The 19,234-nt window shown below is 37.0% G+C and overlaps 1 pseudogene; it reads right to left on the reverse strand.

The window, feature by feature from the left end:
* Window positions 1-10,175: 10,175 nt before the first annotated feature.
* Window positions 10,176-11,160, reverse strand: LOC100952225 (annotated as a pseudogene).
* Window positions 11,161-19,234: the final 8,074 nt, after the last annotated feature.

The raw sequence follows: 19,234 nt of genomic DNA on the forward strand, positions 1-19,234 counted from the left end.
TTCTCTTGATTCTTAGTAATATTTCCACATATCTGGGGGTTTTTTTCTTATAGTTTATATGAGCAGGCACAATTTTTTCCAAGATTTTTTTGTAAATATAGTATAGTATATCTTGTATATCTCAAAGCAGCAGGAAAAAAAAATGGATTGGAATTTGAAAGATTAACATTTGACCCAAGACTCTTCTCAACTCTTTATGTAGTCTAAACCAAACAACATACATGTTAAGTTTATTTTTCCTCATGTAAAATAAGTCTTAACATCCTTCATCTTATAGTTTGGAAAAATTAGTAAAATGAGGTCTTTAAAGTCAAGTAATATTAAAGATCATGATAGTTGCAATTAACAATACAACATAGCACTTTAAGTTACCTGTTTAGCCTTTTTTTTTTCTTTTGAAAGCAGGATTCTCAATGGTTACACCTTTTGATAAATGCTATTTGTGTGGAACAATTACACGGAAATTCAAGATCAAAATCCTAGTTTCTTAACCATAAATTCTTTAAAATAAAAATATAGTATATGTAATATCATGTTAGCCTTTTCCCTGTGACTTGTTAAATATTTAAAATATAATTGCATAGACTATTGTGTAAAAAAACCCCATAGTCTCTTTATACTAATGTGGTCCCTAATAATTCTAGGACCCAAGCACTTCTAAAATGTATTCTCAATATTATGAAAACATATTTGTCAAGAACACAAATTTTCATATTAATCTATCAATTTTACACATGTGAGAAAGTAACGCAACTCAGAATCAACAAAATATATTAATGAAATGTATCATTTGGAGACTAGAAGGGCTGTGTTCCTTGTCAAATGAAAACTTTGCTGAGCATAACCAGTAAGGTAGACAAACAAGCCATGTAGGTGTGTGTTCATAAGAGCTGCTCTCCGGTTTTTTTAAAACTGCTGATGGAGTAGTTCACCTCTGATGGCTCCTAGGAGATAACATTTTAAGTCACTTTCAATCCCAAGCATATCTCACTTCTGTGGCTAAAAACTCCAGCCACATATCATAGTCCAACCCTGCAGACTATAACGTCTCACCTCCTGATCTACCCCTTGCTAGAGTTCACTTTCTTTTAGCAACGCTCCCCCAGCACAGTTTTTCTGAACCATCAGGGTCAAAGTCACAGGAAAGGAAAGAAAAGTAAGAAACTTCTTACTTGACTGGCCCTGTTTTAGCTAGCTTCACATTCTTCTAGCCTAGAAAATGTTTAAACTTGATTCTTTTTACTCTTAAGTGATTTTGTGCCTTCCTCAGAGATTTCCCAACTGGGCACATTTTGTCGCTCTTTCCCAAGACCCAGGAGATCAATCTTCCTTTAAGCTCATTGTTTTTCAGCCATTCCCTAAACACAGACTCTCACTTTGGGGAACCCATAGAGACTCATTTTCAAGAGACTTTATTGGCCAGATTTGAAATGGTTTCAGGCTGGTTTTCCCATGTGGCCTTCCTCTGACCCACAGGTAAGAAACTCCTTCACTCTCTGCCTAGAGAAATGCAGCCACAGCAGTTCCATTGGCAAAGCAGCTAAAGATCAGACACCAGTGTCCTATATGCCTGTAATTGTAAGTCGCATCTCCAAATCTTCATGGTCCTTATGAAGTGCTTTTCCCCAAGCATACCACCAACCTCCTGCCCCTTGGTCAGTGGCAGAAATCACTGCACAGCTCACACCAAAGAAACCCTCTTCACAAAATCATGCAAAATCTTCAACAGTCTAATTCTTGTATTGCCCTTTATGAATGAAAGAATTTTAAGGCAAGGAAACCTCTTGCTATTTCTTCTGAAATTTGCATCTTGATTTTGAAACTCACATTACAAATTCCTCTCTGTTATACCTTGATTCTTAGACTAAAATTTCCAGTTACAGAAAGATAAAGGTAATGTTGTATATTATGCTCATTTCAACTTTACATATTTCATTAGGGCAATTTTTGTTTTATTGTGCTTTTAGTTAATAAGCAACATAAACTCTGGTGCAAGAAAAAAAACACTTGAGGAAAGAAAAGAGATAAATATGGTTTATAAGTCCATAAGAACTTATGATTTTATCAGAGGAGTTTGGGAAATTGTACAGGGTCACGCCTCTGAGCTATTACTCATGTAGAATGTAGCATCAAAGCGTATCGTCACTTCATTCAGGTTTTCTGTAATCCAGAAAGAAAGAAGTCTTACTTCTTTTCAATGTTTAGATACAGAACCTATGAGAGGGTAATAGGGACAATATTTCCCGATAGATACACGGCCTCGGTTTTATAAAAAGCGCTAGTGAAGTCCATGACAAATGACTTAGAAAGATACAGGACAATTGATCACCAAGCATCTGTGTATACCCGATATGAAAATTAAAGAACTGATTATGGGAGGAAGAAATACAGGGACAGCGATTGGCAATATTTGCCTCAATACCTGCCCCACATAATAGTTGGAAGAGAATTAAATGAACCTGGCTAGCTAATACCAGAAATGAAATTGACATAGTCTTAGCATCCTCAGGATGGGCTGCATCACGGTACAGAGAAAAATAATTCAACGATTCTTAAACCTATTCTTTTTTGCTTACATAATGTGCCTATTAGGAATCAACAGGGAGTACGTGATCACAGTAATAACTCAGAAATAAAGATCTGATGGAGCAAACAGCATCTCAAATGTTTCCAGGGTCTATGCCAAAGAGAAAGCTCTGGAGACAATTATACCAGTCATTAAATCCTCCTCTCAGAAATGACATCGTTTCCTCCCATGGTTTACTGTCCAGAGAAAATCACAATACCACTGATACATGGGGACTGAGGAATATAAGCTTGCTATGTGTTGAAAAGTCAAGGAGTCAAAAGTATTCACTAATGAGCATTCAGAATGAGCACAGCCTTGTAAACCGGCTCTCCCCACATCATCAGCAGATGGTCTCCAGCTATTCATGGTCACATTCTATGTAGCAATACTTTCAGAAAGAGACAATATCCTCTGGACAACCAAAGAGGCCACCTAAAAAGTTATCCAAGATTGTGTCAAGTGTCCCTCTCATTTGGACAGATGTCACATGATCATACACTGTTTTCTCAATCACATGGCTTTGCCTTTGTGTAAACCCATGACCCAAGCTGGCCAATCAAAGCCACTACAGACCACAGGAATTCAATCCTTGATAGTGGCAGGAATTAAGTTAGAACAATCAAAATCATTCCTAGTACCTTCCTAAAGCTATCTGCTAAAGAAGCCCTTGTACTTAAGACATCGATTGCGCCCTTATATCCAATTACATCTAAAGTGAATCCACCTTTGGACTCATTTAAGTGACCTATTTATATATCTCCTGATTTGCCTTTGAAACAAAAATAAAAGTCTCTCTTTATATTGTTCACTGGGGAAGAAATATTTCTATCATCTGTATATAACCAGATCTAAATTTACTCCCTGGGAACAATTTTAACACATTTTATTGGTCATTCCTGTGGAGTTTATTGAGTTTAAGAATAAAATGGTCCAAGTTTTTAGGAATAGAGTCTTCGGGTCATTTTTATTATTTATTCCTGATAGCAGAAGGCCTATTAATGGCAGTAATGAACTTATCTCATTTAGAGACTCCAGTTTTTGTGTAACATAAACCTATAAACCAACGAAATATTTTCTTTTCAATAGATAAACCACAAGAGAATATAATCTATGCCCTCCAAACCAGCACTATCCTGAAATTGTCAGTTTTGGAAATGGGGCCATGTTACACACCATGTTCCGACTATTTTATAATACTGCCATCTAAACTTTGGGGGCTTTAGTCAATAGGAAATCATTTTACTAAGCTACTGCATAATGCTTGAGGACTGTGATAAACTAGTTTACCATCAATTATATAATGTACAACTAACATTATAAATGTGAAGGGGACTTCAGTTACAGTATAATTTTTTTCTTTCTCTTTAAATGTCAGAGTAATCAGTAATCTTCTACACACAGCATCAAGATCTATTCATTATAAATAATGGATATTTATTGATTCCTAACCACTTCTTATTTGTTTGCCTTTTCTTAGAATCTCAAATTTCTTCTACCATGTAGGATGGTGATATTAGTATATTGCCTGAGAATGTATACTCCGCAATCCAATCAGATTACCTGGGTTTATACCCAAGATTTACTGCTCATAAATTGGAAGACTTTGAGAAAATTGCTTTTCTGTCCCACTGCTATCTCTTCTATGAAATGGGACTATTAGCTGCAAACTTACAGATGGTCATGGCCAATAAAAGAAATAATCTATTAATGCATTTAGCTATGAGAGATCAATATATGTTAATTTTTATGTATTATTATAATTCTCATTATTATATACTTTGCAAGTCCTTATCTTATCAATGCCTGATTTCCAAATTATCCCCAAAATGACTTCCATCCAGAAGTCATATTTTCTTAGAAACCTTATTACTACAATTATAATGAGTCATGATTAGAGATCTTTAGACATTTTTTTAAAGTCAGCAGGTGCAAAGTGGTACAATAAAAAATAAAACAGGAAATCAGTTATGAAATTAACTGTAAGCACAGTGACCTTCCTCTTCCCATTAACCCCCTCCATCTACCTCCTAGACCCCAAAGTTCTACAAATAGTAATGCATCTTCATTACATCAGGATTCCTCTAGAAAGACATTTATCAATATCCAGTTATATATAACCACCTAGCTGAAATATAAAGTGCTGGTAAGCAATCAGAGCAAGAGAATTCTTACACATCTCTGTGTGTGTATATGTGTACGTATGTATATGTGCGTATGTATACAAAAAGTTACAGACCCTCAGGGTAGACCTGGATTTCATTATGTCACTTATGTATGTACAAAAACATTAATATAAACAAAACTCAAAAAGTTACTAAACAAAGATCAGATTAATTAGCCCCACTCATTTTCTGTGACTGATAATGTCATTTCACTAAAATCCATCCAGGAAACACAACCTGAACTTGATAGTAACTGCTATGGCATGGACAAAATGTTGTGCTTTACTATAATTCAATTTTTTTAAAATTTTCTTTCTACTGGAAGGACTAGGAAAACTTCGTTTAAATAACCTACAGGGAAGATATTTGGTGTTAACTTGTTATTTATTAAGTTTGATTTTAATTTTTACTCAGTAGGACCTGATTACTCTAAGCACTGAGATTTCTAAGCAATATGTTTTTATAAGATCCACAAATTGGCAAAAAAAAAAACCCTTACATTTTATAATTGAAATAAAAAACAAAAATATTTCCACAGAGAGCTGTGAAAACATGTTACACTAACTCCCAGACATTCCCAGGACCCACTTTAAGAAACTGTGGGATCGGAAATTACCATGTATCCATTCATGTGTGTATAGGAGCAGTACATGGGAACTTACTATTTTCCAGTCAACGTTTTCTGTGAACTTAACAGTGCTCTAAAAAGTAGTTTATGGAAAAAAAAAATGTCAACCCAGAATTGTTTATTCAGTAACAAATATCCTCAGGAATGAGGCAAGAAGAAAATAACTAAAAGCAATATAGACTGGAAAAAAAGAAATATAACTGACCCTTTTTGCAGATAACATAATTGAGTATGTGGAAAATCAAGAAGGCTATAAAAAAAGCTCCTAGAACTAATAAATGAGTTTTCACATTATAAAAGAGCAATATACAAAAAATCACATATCTATATACCCTCAATGAACTTGAAACTAAAATTTTCAAAATCCAGTTTACAATAGCTATAAAAATAAAATATATATTTGTAACTTTATTAAGATATGCATGGGATCTGCATCCTAAAAGCTATTAAAAACTTGGTGAGAATTTTTGGTAGATATTGATGAGCTGATTTTAAAATTTACAAAAGCAAAGGAACTAAAAGTCAAAACCATTTTTTAAATGAAGAAAAAGTTATCCTCTCCCTTGAGTTCAAGACTTACCATAAAATTATACAGCTCAAAAACATGTTGAATTGGTGGGAAAATGCACATGTAAATAAATGGCACAGATTAAAGGGTCCATAAATAATCCCACACGATGTGGTCAATTGATTTTTCTCAAAGGTGCCAAGTCACTTCCACAGAAAAAGAATCATCTTTTCAACAATAAGAAAAAAAGGCAGAAAAATTAGACATTTCTATGTCCTGCCTTATACAAAAATTCAAAATGAATCACAGCCCTAAATAAAAAACTAAAACTTTAGGGGAAAAAAATAGATAATCATCATGACATTGGGATAGGAAAAGATTCTGAGATACAATACCAAATGCACAATCTATTAAAGAAAAAACAATGGATGTTATCGAATTTAAAAATTTTTTGCTCTGTGAAAAACACTATGAAAAGAGTAAAGAGACAAGGTACAAAGAGAAAATATCTTCAAATCTGACGATGGCCTCGTACATAGAATACATAACAAACCTCACACCTCACTGGAGAAGATACACAAGTGGGAAATTATTTGAAAAGATGCTCAACCCTGCAAGTCATTAAAAAATGCTAATTGAATCTACAATCAGATACCATTTCACACCTATTAAAATACCTATTAAAAAACTGTCATAAAAAGTTCTAGCAAAAAATAAGAACAATAAGAATTCTCATACATCACTGGAGAAATACAAATTTTTAAAATATAAGATTTTACACGTTGTCATGAGCTCACAAATGTTTATGTCCAAAACACCACACAGTCAATAATAGGTTTTATAAATTCTATTACACAGAGAAAGAAAAGAGTAAATGAACAACAAAAATGATAATACAACAGAGAATATAAAGACACTCATCTCTATTAAACAGTTACCAGTTTATTTGGATTTTAAGTAGAGGAAATGTATGAAATCACTAAGGTAATGAGATTGTCTGAAAATATCAGCTTTTGACACATGTGTACAAAAATCGAAAACAACATACATTTCTTCCATGATTAAACATTTAGTTATTTACAGACTGAATGATGATTAAAATATACCTAAGCCTCTTTTCTCCACTTTCTTACTAAATGCTGCTAAATTTGCTTTCCTTGTGGCCTTTAGCCTTATGTCCTACTTTGCATATCAGCCTTGTTTTCGTACATTTTAATGAAAATGTCTGGTTATAAAAGGGAACACTAAGAAATCTGTTAAATATTACATTCCAAGAATAGTGTCTCTTATGGCAAATGGACAGAAATATGTTGGTCTTTAAATTATAATTTCATTTCTATTTGGCCAATGAAATACCAGAAACAGGGACATAAATATCGGAGATGGTTTGCTCATTCATATATTAATTTCACTAACATTTGTGGACATGTACTATGCACCATCCACTATAGCAGATAGCGTATGTGCTGTACGGAACAATAAAAATTGCTCAGTAAGCATAAAATCCAGTATGAAGGATTCAACACATCCATGATAAATGACTCATTCAGTGGAACAACATGCTATTAGAATTCAAAATAGGAGGTCACTTTTGTTTGTGGGTTTAAAGAAACTTGCCTTTGGAGAGAAGTTTCCTTCTGAGACAAAAAGTACCTGATAGCTGAAAAAAATCAGCTGTGAATAAAGGATTGATGAGGCAGAAATATTGATTTAAAAGCCATTTGCTTTGAATCACTACTGTGTTTCCCCCAAAATAAGACCTAACCAAAAAATAAGCTCTTGCAGGATTTCTATGCATTTGTTAAATATAAGCCCTATCCTGATAATAAGACCTAGTGATGGGAGTGGCTATGCAGCATATCTGCATAGCCACGCCATGCATTTCGGCCAGGAGAGGGAAGACATCCACTGAAAATAAGCCTTAGCATGTCTTCTTGAGAAAAAATAAATATAGGACAGTGTCTTATCTTCAGAGAAACACAGTAGTTAAAACTAAAAGTATATAAATCACCCAAGGAAAGAACAAAATTGCTCAGGCCTTAATTTGCGATATATTGACACTTGTTGGTAAGAGGAGGAGGTTGCCATGATTAAATGATTAAGAGCCCTGAGAAAGAAAGATTTAAAGATAGTTAAGGTAATATCCTATTAGGAAAGTAAAAGTCAGAGACAACTTAGTACCTTTAACAGAAAGCAATGCCCCCAGACTGTGATGGGAGGGAGTCCTGAACAACGCAGCCTTAGTCGTGTACAGCTTTCTGGGTCCTCTGAATTTCTTTTCACATTACTGTTTATTTCACACTCACTCTCAAACTAATTATTTCCAAGCTTCTAGGTCCATTTCCCTTTTGGCTGTACATTCGACCCTTAAGCCAGACTTGTAATCTAGCTCAATGTTTTTGAGGATCCCAGCATCTGCAGAGCACTTATCAGGCAATTGACATACACATAGAAAAACAATTTTAGATTTTTAAAACCTTCATAGAAATAATAAGGTAGTATTGTGAACTAGTACTATTACTAATAGTACAGTAGTTTGATGTGATAGTGTAAATTTTCTTTCAGCAAATTTCCAAAGCAATTGCATGTATACATCAAATTTTTATATCCAACAGTTTCAATTTCTTACTTTTTATTCCAGCTAAACGTGAAGCATTAAAATTATATACATTATCATCAATGGCAATAATATCCTAAACGTGGGCCTAGGAATTATGGAGAGATTGCTTCATAAATACTAAGTTAATTAATATAGCATATCCACCCAAAAATTGAACAAGGATGCCCATTTCAACTTGTAATATAATGAAATGAGGTTTCCTAGTTTGTGTTTTGGTTGCCGTCAGCTTTAGAAAGCTTTTCAAAAAGCAATTACCATTTTAAGTTGTAATCTACCGGCAATCTTTAGATTTGTTAGTAAAGATGCCTCGTATGTCATACTTTGCTTCTCCAATAAGAAATAAATTCATAAGATACAAGAGAGTGTCAACTCTTAATTATCAAGCCATTTTTGGTTTTGGTATCATAATGCAATCTTCATTACAAATTCTGACATTTTATCAGGCCTTCTGAATACTGACAGTAAAGAATATTGATGTGGTTTTAATGGCATTACCATTAGGAAGAAAAATATTTAAATCCTCCCTTATTTTAAAAACTCATGATTTAAAAAACATATCCACACAGAAACTTGCCCCCAGAGGTTTATACTAGGTTGTTCTCATAATTGCCAGTACTCAGAAGCAGCCAACATCCCCTGCAGTAGGTGGAAGCATATACATCCAGACGGTGAAACATCATTCAGCACCAAAAGGAAATGAACCACCAAGCCAGGAAAAGACATGCAGGAAACTCAGCCACGTATTATTGAAGTGAAAGAAGCCCAGGCTACGTTCTTATTCCAATTTTATGACATTCTGGAAAAGGTCAAACAGTGGGGACAGTAATAAGATATGTGGTTTCCAGGGTTAACGGGGAAGGAGGGATGAATAGGGGAAGCACACAGGATTTTGAGAGCAGTGAAACTGTGTGATACCACAAGGGTGCAGACATGTTCAACCCACATAATGTACAATATCAACATTGAACCCTGATGTAAAACTGTGGACTTTGGGTGATAATGATGTGGCAATGTCAGTTCACTGATTATAACAACTGTATCACTATAGTGCAGTATGTGGATAGTGGAGACTGTGGGTTCCTGATTTGGGGGGGGGGGTAATATGGTAACTATTTTCCAGTCAATTTTGCTGTGAACCTAAAACTATTTTTTAAAGGTATATAATGTTTATTTATTATGATGAAAAAGTCTGACCACTAACAACCAACACACTTTGAGGGGAACCACACTGTAACATCACAAACCTATCTTCCCACACATCTACTCAGTGTATAAAACAAGTTTTGAAAATTTTCCAACTCCACCACTTCTAGTGTTGTTTGTATCTTCATAGGAGGGAAGAAAATTCTTTGCTATATAAAATTCCCTGTCAAAGTGCCTATTGCTTTTATCCTTGAGTCAAACCATAGAAATCTCAGGGTATTAAGAAAATTTTGAATATGAATAGTATTTTTCTCACAAATTTGTGAATATTTTTCCTTTGTAACCGTCTCTATATTCTGACCCATGGAGCAGCAGGTCCCACCAGGGGTCTGAGGATGGCATCTGCAACCCAGCAGTCTGCACAGCCTGTGAACACACATGAAGAGGACCAGCATTCAGCTCTCAGTAGCACCATGGAATCGACTGTTGAGCATTTCTGCCACCAATTCCAATCTTAGAGAGGTATATGCCCTTTTTTTAGTGCTTCATTCCCACCGGAGACTTTTTATTAAGGCCTTGTTCCTGGGGACGCATCTGGAGCACAACATGTTATCTTCAAGATGTGGGGGTGGAAAATTGCAGGCTGGAAGCAGGAAGAGCACACTCACTTTCCCTGCCTTCTTTTCAGGTACCCAGGCTTGTCCTGCATGAAATTGCCAGTGAACCCAACTATCTGCGTCTGCAGGGAGACTCTTCCCATGGACCACACACCATCTGACATCACAGTCCTTCTGGGGAGATTCCACTGCCTCCGTGGATGACCCAGCCCTTGCTGCAATTCTGGCCCAGGAAGCCAACAAAGTCTCTGGGGCAGAAGTTGTCACAACAACTGTATTAACTCCCTCAAGAAGAGAGGCAGACTCCAAGATAGGCAAACCCCCTTCTTCAGGGGGAGAACCTAATCCAGGAGCAAGAACTACTGCAGGAGGCTCAGTCCCCTGAGCACACATCCTTTGCACAGAACCTTCTGGGGAAATTGCTTTCTTTTCTGCATTTAACTTTTTTTTTAAGTGTTTTCCGGATCTAGGCCTCTTTTGCTGTGCTAGGAATATCCTTTTGATTTGGAAAAGCGTGTGTGCATAGATGCTTATATACCTCCAGTTTCTGGCCTTTGGTGCTCAGGTGTAATTGCTGGCACCAGGCCTGTATGGTGTCCCCGGTGAAGCAGATTAACCGGTGGCAGTTCGTCGGGTATTGGAGGAATAGTTGGCACCTTCCTCTGAGGTTTTGGCATATCACTATGTTCTGCTTTCTTTGGGGGCAGCAGAACTCTCTGTTATCCTTGACAGATTTTTTTCGTTTGGTCCCCTTTGCTGAGGTTCCTGGTATAGCAGATACAGTCTGATGACTTGCAGCTTGCTGGTCCTCTACCAAGCAAGTTTCTGTTGCTGTGTGGTCAACACTGTAATTCCCACATTCTTCTCTGGCCTTCTCCGTGGAGTTCCACTCATTGCCTTTTGCGTTCTCCATAGTTGGGAAGAAAAGGTCGATGCCACGAAGATGCTCCCAAAATGGCCCCAGGCCCAAAACTGTGGCTCAAGGGTCTCCAAAACTACTTTTTTAATTTGTTTTTGAGACAGTGTCTTCTTACTCTGTCATCCTGAGTAGAGTGCCATGGGTGTCATCATAGCTCACAGCAACCTCAAACCCATGGTTCAAGCTACCCTCTTGCCTCAGCCGCCTAAGCAGCTGGGACTAACATCCAGCTAGTTTTTCTATTTTTAGTAGAGACAGGGTATTGCTCTTGCTCAGGCTGGTCTCAAACTTCTGAACTCAAGCAGTCCACCCACCTGGGCCTCCCAGAGTGCTAAGATTATAGGCATGAGCCACCATGCCCCGCCCCTGAAACTGCTCTAAAAAGGAAGGTCTGCTTAAAACAAACAAAAATTCAAGTATACTATTTTCCTTTCCAACCTGAAATATTCATATACTCACACTGGATACAAAATGACCTTGTTAAAAACATCTGATCCCTTCAAGGCTGACTCAAGGTCAAAATGAGTATTTTCGCTGCCAGCTATTCTCTATAAACAAAGCAGTCTATGGATAGACATCCATGTTATCTGCTTTTAGTGACATGGTAACCCCATCTATTCATACATAGCTAGCGCTCTTTTGCCTATGGCTCCCATAACAAACTTTCAATTTAAAACAGAGCTCAAAAAAAAAAAAAAATCATTTTCTGTGATCACAGGCTTTCATTAAAAAACAAAACAGTAAGTCCTCACCGTGGGCCAGAGCTAATCTGTATTAGCAACAACTATGATTTCATCCACCTGTAGATATCTACTAAAAAGTACCTGGTGACAACTGTACTTCCATATTGACTGCACTTTATATTACGTAACATCTAACAATGTCATTTGAAAGAGCGACATTTCCAGTTTCCCTGTTACATTTACTTTGATTTGACATTTTATCATTTACCTCCTATCTGGTTTTACTCTCTTTTCTAAAACCGATACACATTGATTTCCAATGAAAAGTGATACTCTGATTTATGCTACTACAGCTCAGCATTTTCTACATATCAGGTTCATTAATTTCCTAATAAAAAGAGTTGCTTTGTCCTTGTTTGGGAAAAAAAAATCAATTGGTTTAACAAAGATACTTAATTTGTGAGTGCTTCATGTATAAATGGTATCAAATATTCTGATAAATGGCTTCATGCCAACAAGTGACAAATCTCATACCAAAAAAAAAAAAAAACTGTCACCAGGCCAATAAAATATAATGTCTACATGCTAATTATCATATTTCTGTTTATAACCCATAATTATGGCAAAAATATATAAATTTTCAGCAAATCTTTGCCCATCCAATAACTGGTCAGACCCACTGTTGTGTTTTGATCCTGTGACTTTCCTTATGTCCCCTGAATCCTATCTTTTCTTCTTATCTTTGATTCCTAACACTATCCTTAGGTTTTTCTAGTACTACCCCTAGCTTCTCAGAATCTAAAGCTCAGCACTTTCTCTGTTACCATTTTGAAATAAGTTCCTGCCCCTGGGGAATCACAGATGAAGGTGAGAAGTCTAGACCTCCAAGTCTTTTTTCTATACCCACAGCCCAGCCATGTCCAGTGTCTTTTCCATCCTTCACAATGTATGGGATTTTTTAAATCATAAAGCAATAAAAATGTTCATCATAAAACATTTACAGAATACATAATGGTTTCTCAAATGAAGCAATTTTTTTCTTTCTTTAAAAAGGTGAGTTGGATGTTAGCTCCTATGTTACTCTTCATATTGATATGTCTATATTACATCTGAAAAAAATTCACAAAAGCACTATACTTTATTGTTTTGAGGCGTTTCTCATGTGTTCTAAGGTAGTGGTTGAAACACCAACTTTTATTGCCAACGTCTTTTCCCTAGAAGTTGGATTTAATTTATTTAAATGTCCAAGGGCAAAATAATCAATGAAAGATTCAATTCAAAAAGTTGTCAAGAACATGAGTCAGGCAATATTTCTGTATCAATCTACTTAATCACTCATCCTGATTGAGTGGATCAATTAGTCGGTCAAACAATTAATGAATTCACTGAATTAAATTATTTTGTCACACAGTTGGACCGGGCAAATAAGTTAGGAAGTGACTCACTCAACTAAGTATGCATAGGGAGGGGGAAAATTATGGCAAATTAAAGAATGAAAGTTTCATACAGAGGGTATAGCCACCATTCTAGTCCTCCTGGGAAACGTGGAAACGAGCTTTGCCATAAATTTAGATTTGTCAAAAGCCAGAAATATTATTTAAGTAAAATCTCCAAGATTAAAGTTGTCAATGCATTTGTAATTTCTAAAATAGTGATATTATTCAATAAATAAATGACTTTTAGATCAGATATGCTTATCAGGCCATTGGTTTCTGGCTGGCTGATACAATGTAAGGAGCAACTATACATTTCTTTTTCAAAGCACAATGTGTACAACAATATCTGCCTCCACAAGCACACAGAAGATGTCATCCTAAATATATTTCATATGAAAAGACACACAAGCATGTATACATGCCTATATATGTGTATACTACATTTATGAATGTACATGTGCAATCCTTCCCTAGCCCTAACCAGAACTGGAAGAACACAATGATAATCTCAACAAAAGTAAATCTGGTTTCTAATATATAATCAATAAACCTTCCAAAAATCTCATGTTCAAGAGAATTCACAGGATATATTATATTCCAAACTTTCTGATCATGATTTTTCAATTCCTAATCGCATCTATTGTGCCTTCCCTTTTTGTCCCTCTCCTTATCAAATGGCTATCAGGTGATCCTTACCATGAAGCCACCACAGCAGCTCAGGATTTCAGCCCATTCTTTTGGATTCAATAAGCTGAGGTGAGGCATTTTTAATAAATAACTTCTGTGATTCCGAAGCAAGTGATTAACCTACACATTTTGACAAATACAGATGTGTGTTTCTTCCAACTCTAGCTCTTTGGTACTGTCCACCTGTCTTATTTTCTTGCCACTGGTTTATCTCTTCCAGACTCCATATGTTCTATCAATCTGAGGATCCCTATCTTTCCTCGATTCAGAAAAACTTTCATCTATGAGCTCTGTGTCTCTCCTACATTTCTTTACTACTGTGGAATTAGAGTCCTTCTCCCAACCCTCAGCTCTATGGCCAGGTCCCACCTGTAGCAATATCTCCCTGACCCAGGCCATCTGCTTGAATTACCCCTTTTCCCATTTGATGTGCTCTCTCTACTATCAGAGACATCTCTGTTTCCTTTTAGACTTCTACTGAGATGAACTATATCCCTGTGTTTCTTCCCATCAACTACATCTGGAGCCTATCTCAACTCCTGCCTGTCCATTTGGGCTGTCCAATCTCTGAGGCCAACTTGTCCCAGCCTGGTCCTTCAATAATAACAAAAACAAATCTCACATTCAAAACTTATAAACTCTATAGCCTAGCAACACAGCTCATCTTAGTGGCCAGGAACATTAACAATGAGAAATAGGATATAAAACTGGAGAAGTTTTGGTTAACCATGATGTATGCTTAAAAAAAAAACAACTCAATCTCACCTCATCTATTCATCCTCAAAATATGGACTGAGCACTTTGTATAAGTGAGACACTACACTAGACACAAGAATAGAGCAATGAGCGAAAGAGACAAAGCTCCCAGTCTTCAGCAAGCCCTCATTCTAACAAGAGGGACAAGTAATAAACCATTATGTGAATAAATGTTTTAGTATGATAGATAGTGCCATGAAGAAGAGTAATAGAGACTGGCGAGGGAAAGAGTGGGTATAAAGGAAAGGGCTGAACTGTACATAAGATGGTCAGAGAAGGGTCAGTGGAAAGGTGAGCTGTGAGCAAAGACACGAGGAAGCCAGAGTAAGTCATGAGATGCTGGAGTAAAGAGCTTTCCAGGCAGATGAAAGAGCAAACACAAAGGTCCTGAGGGAAGTGTGTGCTTGGTGACTGAGGACGAGCAAATTTATAAATGGCATCAAATATTCTGATAAATGGCTTCATGCCAATAACTGACAAATCCCATACCAAGATAAAGGAGGCCCACATGGCTACAATGAAGTAAGCCTCCAGTAGAGGCCGGATCACACAGAACTCTGCCAGCCATGGTAAGCACCTCAGATTTTATTCCGGATCACACAGAACTCTGCCAGCCACGGTAAGCACCTCAGATTTTATTCTGAACAGAGTGAGAATTCACTTGAAGATGTTTATCCAGCGGCTGACATGATATGACATATTTAAGAGTAGGCTACAGTTTCAATGTGAGCAAATGTGGAAACAGAGATTAATTAGAAAAACAAAAATCCAGGAGAGAGATGATAGTGGCTTGGGCCAGAAGGGTAGTCATGATGATGGTGAAAGTGGTAAAATTCTGAATGTATTTTTAAGGTAGAGTCAACTGGATTTGCCAGTGAAATAAATGTGGGGCATGAGAAAAAGATAAAAGTCAAGATGCCTCCAAATATTGGCTTATGCAATTGGCAGGCTAGAGTTTTCATTATGTAGTTGAGAAGCTGGAGGAGAAGCAGAATTAAATAGAAGAAAAGAATTCAGCTTAACCTGGATGGAACTGAAGAACATTCTCCCTAGTAAAGTTATCATGAGAATGGAAGAGAGTATCCAATGTATTCAATACTAACATGAAACCAATAGAAAAACAACTACATGCCCATATTAAATAAAAACACAATTAAATTCAAGTGGGAAGGGGAGCACTGGTAAGCTCTCAGATACAACATAAGGGTATACAGCACACCCCCTGAGTGAAGGGCTCAACTTGGACTTTGCCTGACAAACACAAACAACATAACCTAATCATATCATACCTATCAATATGTACCTTCACATTAATCTGAAATGGAAAGTAAAAATACATTTGAAATAGATATATAAATTGATATTTTCATGAGTAATTCGGTTTCTCTTGATTGCAGAGAAAATAAGGCTGAATATTTAAGTTGAATGCTGTCATCAGATAAGTCATTAAAATCCAAAGGATTAGATAAAATTACTTGGTGTTGACCAAGAAGAGAGGTTAAAAATAAAATGAGGTGTTGGGGAATACACATTAAGAAGACAAAGAAATGAAAGAGGGAAGTGGACAAGAGGATCAGTAAGAGAGACTGGGAATGAGCAACCAGCGAGAGAGAAGGGAAACTAATTGAGAGGTGGTGACCTGATGACCTGGAAGCCAAATAGAGAACATGCAAGAAACAGGATGTAATCACTAGGTCAACTGGTCCTGAGGAGTCAAGTCAGAAAAGGATCAAGGATTGACCTCTGCACTTGTCAATATCATAGTCACTAGGAAATTTTTTTAAGAGATGCTTGGGAAAGATGGAGACAAACCTATTTGGCTTTGGTTTAAAAGAGAAGAAAACATTTAAGCAACACCTTGAGGACCAATTACAACTTTACTGTACTTACGGCACGTTTGCCATACAACCTTCTTGAAATTTTCTGCATTCACTGAGTGTTCTAAGGTTCTGTCTGAGAAAAGGTAGTATTGACATCATACTACCCATGGAACAGGATGCTTTTATGGGACTTAACACCCAGTGAAATGCAGAGCTGCAGAGTAGGGGCAACCATTAGTGGCACGAGTATTGTATCCTTTAAGGATTTAAATTAAATTTAATACTTCCTGCAACTGCATTAGATGCAAGGAGAGAAGGCCGTCTATAACTACCACTTACTTTAATGAAATTACCTATAACCTGATTTTTTGCTAAAAGTAGCAGCCAATTACTCTATAATCCAAATGTACCTCCGATAACAGTAGGAGAAAATTACTACATGATGTTCTCTTTGGTAACTTAAAGCCAATGAAAGCTTATTATCTTCATAAAGCATAGAGTCCCAGTACAGTGTGTGAAGCAATGATGCATTGACACACAGCTATTTTTCCCTTTCAAAGTCTCCAAATGTCAAATTTCACTTATGAACTCTTAAAGTGCCATGGAGAGTAAAATAGGAATACCTACAGATATAAAATGTGCTCTTTCATTAAGAACACAAAAGAAGTCATTACTGCTTCCCATTAAATAACCATATTCTTTGTGGCTTACAGAAAAGAACAGTGGGCTCCATAGGCGCTCTCTGAACGTTTCAGTCCCTTTAAAGAGTCATTAGCTTCATGGAGGAGCCATCTGTTAACCCGCAAGAAGGGAGAGTATTGCTCAAATTGATGATTTCTGTCATGAGTGCTTTTCTCTCTTTCCTCTGATTGTTCCATAAAACTGAATTAGAGAATAAACCCTTTCATCGTAAGAATAGTTAATCCCCATACCCCTGCCATCCCCTACCCCAGAAAAAGATATAGAAGGAAAAGGATCTTAGGGAGCTCAAACGGAGTTGCAAAATATGAAACATACAAAAATATTGAAGAGTACTAATTATATACTAGGTCCTGCCCTAGTTATTTTATGTCTATAATTTCATTACATTCTTCCCGCAAATTTTATCAGTTAAATGTAACAGGCCCTGTTCCAAAAACAAGGAAGCTGGAGCTCAGGAAGATTAAGTGATCATCTAGGCACACAGGGCTGCTAAGAGAGAAGTGGTGTATCTAACACAAAAATGAAGAAACTGCATATAGCCACAGCCAACAGTGGGGGGAAGGATTTTTTAAATTAAGTTTAACATAGCATTATGGAATTTCATGACATCATGGATCTGAGGAAATGTATTTGCTTTAATTTAAAAGAGATAATTTGCTTTACATAAAGGCTATTGTCAAAATATAAACTCATTCTATTCTATTGAATGCTGACTATGTTCTTTTTTCTTCCTTTCAGTTTAGGTAAATAAAAGCTTAAATTTAGGAACTAAGGAAAAGATAACCAGAATCTCTTTACCAAATGACATTACTCCAGCAGGGCAGTCTTGCCTGTTTTCATTAGTCACGCTATCCAGCCTGAGAAGTCGGTTCTTCATCTGAGCATCCAGGCAGGTCCTGCACTCTCCTATCTGGCTGAGTGCCCTAATTCCTCTGCTCTTCCAGACTTTCATCCTGCCCTGCAGAATACCACCTGTTATTCTCAACCTCTTCTCTGATGCTCTGCCTTCTTGCTTTAACTGAAACGCAACCCTGTCCTGATGTGGCTGCTTTTACAGCTTTCAAAAGGAACTGACCTTCATTCTGGGTGCAGCACGTCCTTGGTGCTCAGTAGAGGGACCCTTCCTTCCCCCTACTGCAGCTCCATATCACTGTTCCCATTCTTGTGGGAAATTCTGTCTTCCTGAGACCCATTTGTTTATTCATTCCTGCCTTAACTCTTTCAATTAGTGCTTATAGAGTACATACTGATTGCCAAAGTTGTTTTAAAAATCTGAAAATATAGAGTATATTGTGGTGCAGGCATGGTGGCTCTGGCTTGTAATCCTAGCACTCTGGGAGGCCAAGGTGGGAGGATTGCTTGAACTCAGGAGTTCGAGACAGCCTGAGCAAGACCCCATCTCTATTAAAAACAGAAAAATTAGCCAGGTATTGTTGTGGGGACCTATAGTCCCAGCTACTCAGGAGAATGAGGCAGGAGGATCCCTTGAGCCCAGGAGTTTGAGGTTGCTGTGAGCTAGGCTGATGCTATGGCACTCATGCCTGGGCAACAGTGAGATTCTGTCTCAAAAAAAAAAAAAGGACATCATGACTTGATTACTGACTTTCCCCTCCTAGCTGCAATCATTATAAACTCATAGTTCACATGTATCATTCAGAGATTTTTATATCTGGCTTACAGTCCTATGCTCTACCTTATTTATGTTTACAGAACAAGTTTTCTTTCCTCTAGAAAAAACTCCCTCATTTGGAGGCTTCATCTATTACCCTGAACCAAAGAGTGGATGAACAATGGAGAAAAAAGGGCTAGCGTGCCCACATGGAATGTCCAGGCCTCTCTCTCACTATCTTTGCTTCTTAATTGTTCATATCCCTGAACTATTTACAAAGGTGTGGCTTAGCGCCTGTAGCTCAGTGGTTAGGGTGCCAGCCACAAATACCAAGGCAGGGGGGTTTGAACCCAGCCCAGGCCTGCTAAAGAACAA

This window comes from Otolemur garnettii, unplaced genomic scaffold (assembly GCF_000181295.1).
Source record: "Otolemur garnettii isolate 467f Iridium unplaced genomic scaffold, OtoGar3 scaffold00002, whole genome shotgun sequence".
NCBI lineage: Eukaryota > Metazoa > Chordata > Mammalia > Primates > Galagidae > Otolemur > Otolemur garnettii.